At 36.2% G+C, this 8808-nt stretch overlaps 1 non-coding gene and 1 pseudogene across 1 annotated transcript; both read right to left on the reverse strand.

Annotated features, from left to right (window-relative positions):
* Window positions 1–225: 225 nt before the first annotated feature.
* On the reverse strand, window positions 226–416 carry LOC111762927 (U2 spliceosomal RNA). Its single transcript, XR_002795923.1, has one exon. It is a non-coding gene; the product is annotated as a U2 spliceosomal RNA (small nuclear RNA).
* Window positions 417–1417: 1001 nt separating this feature from the next.
* LOC111762929 (small nucleolar RNA SNORA26) lies at window positions 1418–1551 on the reverse strand (annotated as a pseudogene).
* Window positions 1552–8808: the final 7257 nt, after the last annotated feature.

Consider the following 8808-nt stretch of genomic DNA (forward strand, 5'->3'; position numbering starts at 1 on the left):
CCTCTGTGATGCCATCTGGTTCTGGGTTTTTCATTGTTGGGAAATTTTTCGTGATTCATTCAATCTCTTTACTAGAAATTGGGTCTTTGACTCTATTTCTTCTTAAATCAATGTAGGTAGTTTGCATGTTTCTAATTTATCAATTTCCTAGAGATTATCTAATTTATTAGCATGCAGTTTTCTTACAATCCTCTTATAGCCTATAGTCCTTTTTTTTAATCCCCAAAGTGGGGCACCATTCCTGGAAGTACTGGAATACCAGGTCGATATGTGGAGTAGGTGGAACAAGCTTCTAGTCCATCTTTGTGTTCCAAAATTCCATTTAATATAGTGTTATCATATAAAGGATGTATCAGATATTTAACCAATAAGAACAGATACTACACTTGATCTTAGCCAAAAGGCTGAGAAGCCCTTTGGATTATAATAATCCTTTCTATTTCAGTGGGGTCAGTGGTAATCTCTCCCTTTTCATTTCTAATTTTCATTATCTGTACCCTCTCTCTTTTTCTCTTTATCACTCTAGCTAAAGGTTTGTTGATATTATTGATCCTTTCAAAGAACAATGTTTAGTTCTGTTAATTCTATTGGTTTTTTCATTTATCTCTATTTTAATGATTGTTATTTCCTTCCTTATGCTCACTTTGTGTTTAGTTCTTCTTTTTCTAGTTCTTTCAATTTTGAAGATAGGTGTCTGATTTGAAATCTTTTCTCTTTTAATGTAAAGCATTTAAATCTATATATTTACCTCTCAGTACTGCTTTCACTGCATCCCATAAGTTTTAGAATGTTGTATTTTCATTTGTTGCAATATGTTTCCTAATTTCACTTGTTGATTTCCTTTTTATCCCATTGTTTATATGAGTATGTTGTTTAATTACTACATATTTATGAATTTTCCATTTCTCCCTGTTATTAATTCCTAGCTGCATTCTCTTGTGGTAGAGGAATATGCATTGTATGATTTCAATGTCTTGAATTTATTGAGACTTGTTTTGTGATTCAACATATGGTCTATCCTGGAGAATGATCCATGTGTACTTGAGAAGAATGTGTATTCTGTTTTTGTTGGGAACTGTGTTCTATATACATATGTTAGGTCTAGTGGGTTTAGTGTATCCTGAAGTCCTGCCCTTCCTTATTGACCTACTAACTGGATATTCTATCCTTCATTGAGATTGGTATGTTAAAGTCACCACCATTAATGTAGATCCATCAATCTCTCCTTGCAAATCTGTCAGTATTTACTTCAGATATTTTGGGGCTCTGCTGTTAAGTGCATATTTTTCTATAGTTGTTACATCTTCCTGTGGAATTTTCCCCTTTATAATGACCATCTTTGCTCCTTGTAGCTATTTTTTACTAACAGCCTATATTTTTCCTTTTTTCTCTTTTTTCTCTCTTCTTTTTTCCTCTCAACCATGACTCCAGGCAAGATTCAAAGTGTAGTTTAATGAATTCCTCTCCGGGTTTTATAGAGACCTACTGTGTTAGCCTCTTAAAGCCTCTTACTGTGTTAGCCTCTTAAAGCCTTAAACCTTAAAAGGGCAAGAAAATGGTGGTAAAGTCTATTTTATTCAATATTAGTATAGCTGCCTGTGGTAGTTTGATATTATTTGTGAATTCCAAAAAAGAGATATTGATTGTATTTGTAAACTGATCTGTTCCTCTGGGCATGATACTCTTTGATTGATTTAAATTCAAAGGCTTTACCTTTACTTGATTAAGTCAAGATTAGGGATTTGATTCAACCAGGTCACAAGGTGACTCAGTTTAAGTCCCTGCCCTCTTGGTGGTCTATATAAATGGATGCTCAATCAAGAACACAGAAGTAAATTCACAGAGAAGATACACAGAAGAGGAAAAACAGCTCCATAGATAGGGCAGAGGCCCTAGGAAGAAAGATGAGCCATTTACCTGATAGTTTATAGCTGAACTTGTGAAAAGAACAGAGCAGTTGAGCCCAGAAATAAGCCCTCCAGCCTACAGCTGACTTAGGAAGGAGCTGGGACCATGGAGCCTTAAGAAGAAAGGGGAAGGCTGAATACTCACAGACATCACCTGCCATCTTCCTTCAACACATGGCAATGAACTTTGGGTGAGAAAGTACCTTCTTATAGTAGCTTGAGTTGGACTTTTTAGGGCTTAGTAACTGTAAGCTCTTACCCCAAATAAATACCATTTATAAAAACCAATAGAATTCTGGTACTTACATCAGCACCCCTTTAGGCTGACAAATACACCACACCAGCTCTCTTGCATGGTATATATGTTTTCCATCCTTTCACCCCCAATCCACTTGTATCTTTGGATTTAAGATGAGTCTTAAATTCTACAGCATATACTTGGGTTATATGCAAACAGCATATAGTTGGGGCATGCATTTTTATCCATTCTGACAATCTCTGCCTTTTGACTGGAGAGTTTAATCCATTTACATTTAAAGTCACTATTTATAATACAGGACATTCTTCTGCCATTTTGCTGTTAAGCCTTTGTAGGTCTTATGCCTTTTCTGTACCTCAATTCTTCCATTAAAGCCCACTTTTATATTTATTTGTTTTGAGTTTTACCATATTGTCTGTCTTTTCACTTCTATTTGGATATGTTTTCTGTCTATTTTCTTTGTGGTTACCATGGAATTAAAGTTTAACATCCTAAATATCTAACAATAATATCTGATTTGATGTCAACTTAATTTCAGTAGCATGTACATATATTTTTCTTTACTCCTCTGGCCCCCACCATTTTTCTTTGTACTTGTTACCATTTACATCTTTGTACATATTTGTCAAAATGACCAGATTTATTATTACTTTTATGCATTTGCATTTTAGTACCTTTAGGAACTAAAAAGTAGGGTTACATACCAGCCAATGCAATACAATACAATACAATACAATAATATTTATATATTATTATAATATGTATAATATATAATATAATATATATAATTATGTATTATATATAGTTATATATACCTCAAGTCTTTCTTTCTTTATATGTCTTGAACCACTGTCTTTATCTAGTTTCTTTTCTTTCCCTTCTTAAGATTTCCATTTAGGATTGCTTCTAGGACAGTTCTAGCAATGAAGAATTTCCTCAGTTTTTGTTTATCTGAGAATGTCTTAATTTCACCCTCACTTTTGAAAGAAAATCTCACTGGATATAAAATTCTTGGCTTGCAGTTGTTTTCCTTCAGCACTGTAAGCATTTCAACCCACTGCCTTCTTGCCTCTGGTTTCTCACAAGAAATTGGCATTCGGTCTAAGTGGGACTCCTTTCTACATAAAGCATTTTATCTCTCAGTTTTCAGAACTTTCTCCATGTCCTTTGAAGTTGATAGTATAATCAATATATGACAGGGATTTTTTTTTCACGTTTACCATGATTGGTATTCTTTGGGTTTCTTGGATATGCATATTCACATCTTTTGCTAAGTTTGGAAAGTTCTGTGTCATTTTTTTACTGTTAATTCTGTCCCCTTTCTTCTCCTTCTGGTACACCATAGTGGACAAATTGGCTTGTTTGAGGTTCTCCCATAGTGGTCTTTGGCTATTTTTTCTTTTAATCTTTGAATATTTTTCTTCTTTCTGTTCATCAGCCTGACTAATTTCAAGTGTCTTATCTTCAATTTCACTGATTATTCTGCCAAATCCAGTGTGCTCTTAAAACCCTCCTGTGCTTTTTTTTTAAAATAATTTCAGTTATTGTGGTCTTCAACTCCAATAGTTCTGTTTGACTCCAATTTAAAATTTCTATTTCTTTACTTAGATTCTCATATTGTTTTTTCATTGTTTTCTTGATATCCTTTAATTTTTTCTCTGTACTTTCTTTCATCCCCCTAAGCATTTTTTAAGATCATTTTTAAAATCTTTGTTTGGTATGTCCACATTCTCATCTTCTTCATTAGTGTTTTCTGTATTTTTACCCTTTTCCTTTGGATGGGTCATCATTCTTTGTTTGTCTTATACTCTTTCTTTATTTGTTTTATACTCTTTCTTTGTTTGTCTTATACTCTTTCTTTGTTTGTCTTATACTCTTTAATTGCAAATTTCACATTTTAATATTTTAAAATGTTAAATGTGGGGTTTATTCCCTGAGATGTCTGTTTCTTACTTTTGTATCCAGCTGGTGATGAGACAGTTTTTCTTGAGCTAATTCCCTTCTATCAGGAAGGTCTGCCCAAGTAGAATGCATTCTGCAGGATTTTCATTTGTCTTTCTGGGTTTCTGTCTTCTACTGGGCTTTTGCTTATTAGTTATTTTAGATTTCTTCTGTTTATAGGAGTTTGGTTGTCCCCTGTTTCCTAGGAGACAGACTTCATTTTCCTGGGTGTTTGAAACCAGCGAGCCTTTGTCCAAGACTGTCTGCCTCTACAGTTTTTTATACTCCTCTTATTGTTTCTAGTTCCTTTTGCCTGGAGAGCAAATTCTGGGAAAGGATCACCCTGGGGACAACTATCCCAAGTTAGTGCTTTCCAGCAAAAACAGGACCAAAAGCCCACAAATGTGTGCACACTTGCTCCAAAGTGCCCTAGTGAGGGATCAGGAAGGGTGCCAAAATTTCTCTGATGGCTCCCCAAAGCTCAGTTTTCTTGGCCTGGCCAGCAAATGCAGCCCTTCGGCTAGGTGTCTCCCACAGCCCTGAGGAAGCACTACATCTTTAAATCTCCACTGCCTCCACCTTTGTCTGGGGAGAGTTGAAATAATAGCTGTCCTCAGAGCAGGGCCCCCAGCAATCTGAATTCACTAATCAAAAGCCAGGATCAATGGTTGACTGTGCCCACACCTGGTCTTGGGAAAGATGATTTTTATATCCCTTTCTATCACCAGTGACCTAACCAGGGACTGGACCTCAAGGCAGCCAGCTGTGAGAGTGGGAGATGGGTGCTGGTAACCACCAACAGTAGGAAGTAATTTACTGTTCTTTCCACCAGTTTATCGACCTCTTCCTTCCACTCTTCCCTGTATGCTGAACAGCGTTTTTCCGGACTCCAGAGTTTCAAACAGTTCCAGTTAGTTTAACAACTGTTTGGTGGAAGGACTGAGTCTCATACTCTGCTATCTTCCCTGGGATTTCCAATATCCTGTGCTTTAACTGTATGCCATATAAAGAATCCTCAGTTAAAGATAATATAATGTAGGCTTTTTCTAAATAAACAAAAACAACTACAACCGTATCAAAATCCTTTTATACTGAAGTAGTTCAAGAGTGATGTTGTTTAAGCAACCTAAAAGCTGCCATGTTAAAAGAAATACATGTTAGCAAAGGAACTTGAGGAACTTGCCTTAATTCATCTTTTGGGCACAATCTTAACCATGTCAATGACCCTGACCCAATTTTAGACTTTCATGTCTATTGTTACTCACAGTATGATCTGCACCCTTCCTATCCCAAGTTCCAAGCAAGCCTAGTTCTTCAACTCCAAACTACTACTCCCTTGCCTGCATGACTAAGGATTCCTGGGTAAGCTCTGGCTCCTGCATGCATGGACATGTTTTAAACATAAACCAATGTAATCCTAATAGATCATATTAAGGTAATACCTACTATGTGTTGGGTACTGTACTAAGGTAATTTAATATAGTTTTAGTTTTTCTGTCTTCTAAAGAAAATACCATGCAATGGGCTTGGCTTAAACAATGGGAATTTATTGGCACATGATTTTGGAAGCTAGGAGAAGTCTAGTTGAAGCTTCAGAAAGACCAGGCTTTCATGCCAATGCTCTTTAGTTCTTTTTATTTTCAGGCTTTTCTGTTACATGGCAATGCACGTGAGTATCTCCTGGATTCTCTCTTCTTTTCAAGGTTCTGTTGACTTTCAGCTTCTGGCTTCTCCCTATGGCTTTCTCCTTCTTTCTGACCTTCCATATGAGGCATTTAGTAATAGGATTAAGACCCATCTTAATTCAGCTAGGCCACACCTTAACTGAAGTAAGCTCCTCAAAAGATCCCATTAACAAGAGTCCACACCCATAAGAATGGCTTAAGTTTCAGAGCATGTTTTTTGTGGGATACTTAGCTCTAAAGCACCGTAAATATATATTAACTGAAACCTTTACAGTGATTGGTCAGGTAAACATCATCATCCCCAAATTATAGAGGAGAAAACTGGAGCTACAGTTGAGTTACTTTCTTAAATTACAGAAGAGTCAGGAAACATATCAGGTTTGACAGCAAAGGTTTAACCACACTAAAATGACTTGTGCATGACTGTTTAGTTGTCATATGACTGAAACTTACTAGCTTTCCTATTAATTATTCAAAAACCAATTCATGCCCACCTGACTTCACTTAGTTGCAGCCACACTGGGGAATCTTCCTGTAAATCTTACTCATGTCCTGATGTTACACTCACCAGATAGTCTTTTGGGGGCTTAACTGTATGGAAAGGGAATATAATAGCCCTCCAAGATTTTCAGAGCATGTGGCACAATTTTTTGTTTCGGGTACAGGATAGGGGTGGTGATAAAATCCTCCAAATTACAAGAACTTGAGTTTGTAGAACAGCTGTCAAGCTCTTTAGCCTCCTTGGTTGCTCAAGTAAATACCATGCAAGGAGTTGGCTTAAACAACAGGAATTTATTAGTTCATGTTTTGAGGCTAGGAGAAGTCCAAATCAAGGCACTCTCAAGCAATCCTTTGTTCCTGAAGATTGGAATTCTGGGGTTAGCTGCTGTAGTCCTTCGTCCTGTTTTTCCTCTGCCACACAGTAATGCACATGGAGGCTTCACTTGGTTTCTCCCTTCTCTTCTGGCTTCTTGCGTCCTGTGACTTTCTCTCTCTGTGTCAGAATTTCATTCTGCTTATAAAGGTCTCCAGTAAAGGATTAAGACCCATCCTGATTGATTTGGACCACATCTTATCTGAAGTGACCTCATCAAAAGGTTCTATTCACAAGAGTTCACACCCACAGGAATGGATTAAGTTTAAGAAACATGTTTTTCTGGGTACATTGCTCCAAACCACCACCGTAGCTTAGAGGTGCACCACTGTAGTTGGAGACTGTCCACCTAGGCCTGATCTAACTCTACCACCTACTTGCTCATGCCTCAGTTCCCTCATCGATAAAATCAGGATAATATTAACACATGGCTCAATAAAGTGTTGTGAGAAGTACATAAGCCAATATATGTGAAGTGAAAGACCGTACCTAGTACATTTATATCGCTATACTATTACTGTTATTGATAGTATTGTTACTATTATTAATCTGAATGTCTTCATTGCTACCTTATGCTAGGCATTAACAAGACCTCAGAACTATGAATGGCCTTCTTATTCACTGCTATTGGAACTAGAGTTATTTTCATGATTCAGGAGGAGTCTCAATTGAATCAAACTCTATATGTTGGGCTATTTCACTAGTAAGACAATTGCATATCAGCATTGTCATTTAGATGAGAAAAAGAAAAAGATTTCCTAATATTGCCCGAATTTCAATAAAATCTTTCTTCAGCTTTTATTCTTATCGCAGAAACATTCATACCATGCTTTTTCAGATTTTTATATTCAGGCTTTATTGCTTAACTATTCTAGGATCTCTGTTAAGCCTCTTTATCATGGCAACACATTTTTTCTGACTTCTCCTAAATTGTCTACTTAATTTTCAGAAATATTTGCCTATAGGTAAACAGGATTCTGAAAGTGGAATTTCTCCACCATTAGAGAAGGAACTGCACCTTCCTGCTCCAAAGCCTGATGACTCTAGTCTACGTTTCCAAATAAGCGAGGCCTTCCCTGACTCAATATCACATGATACTGATTACAGTGTCATCCTATAAGCTGTCTACCTTCCTGTAATGGAGTTCTCTGGCATTATTGCTTTCTGTATTATATTCTTCTTAACTGTCTACATGATAAATGTGCAAGTTTCAAGTTTGCTTGAAAACTTAGCATTTTGTATCAAGGCTAGCTTTCCAGAACTTAGAAGAAAATTTAAGCATTCATTTTTCAGGTTATTTTCCCCCTATGTATGGAAAAATGTGATGTCATGTTTTATAAAATGTCTTGATTTTTTAAAAATGCTTGTAGCAAATCTAGTCCAATCACAGAAATAAGAGGCTCATGCCATTTATTCACTAGTTTGTTTTACCAGGTACACAGTTTGATAAGCATCCACAGGATGACTGATTTATATTCCACACATAAGAAAGAACTTGCCTTGGATAACTCTGGACATCTTGTTGCATCCCATTCCCAAATCTGTCAAACATCTATGACAGTCAGAACACAAAACAATATTTGTTCACAAGCAACAAGGTCCATGAGTAGAAATAGCTGTTTTTCTAAGTATTTATATTGTGAGGGTCAATAAATCATATATAGCTCATGTTCTGGGGAAATCATCTTAAAATGATGCCTTGTGTCCATTTTCTATAGGACCAGTCAATAGGGTTCCAAATGCATGGTTGTTATACTGCCAAAATACTTCTGAAAAAAAATTAACTTAGCAAAAATAAACCTCTAATGGGTTTGCCTTTCTTCCTGTAATACAAACAATTCAAGAGAACCCTTTCAATATGCATCAAGTTTAGTTCTAATGATCTCAAAACCTGCCACCTGAAGAATTAAGAATTTCAAGCCATCACAATTTAGAATTAGAGAGCTGGTCAAATTGCAACAAATGCTCTACTTGGCTTGATTTGCATGTGTTTATCTTTCTTTTATTGAACTAAGCAAAATTTTAGAAGAACATTATTTCAGAATGGAAACTCACTATTGGGCAAAACTCATTAATTTTCATAAAATTAATCACAATTAATCAAATGTGCAAGTGACTTGGTTGCTCTTGTGCTCCAGCCAA

Source organism: Dasypus novemcinctus, chromosome 11 (genome assembly GCF_030445035.2).
Source record: "Dasypus novemcinctus isolate mDasNov1 chromosome 11, mDasNov1.1.hap2, whole genome shotgun sequence".
Taxonomy (NCBI): domain Eukaryota; kingdom Metazoa; phylum Chordata; class Mammalia; order Cingulata; family Dasypodidae; genus Dasypus; species Dasypus novemcinctus.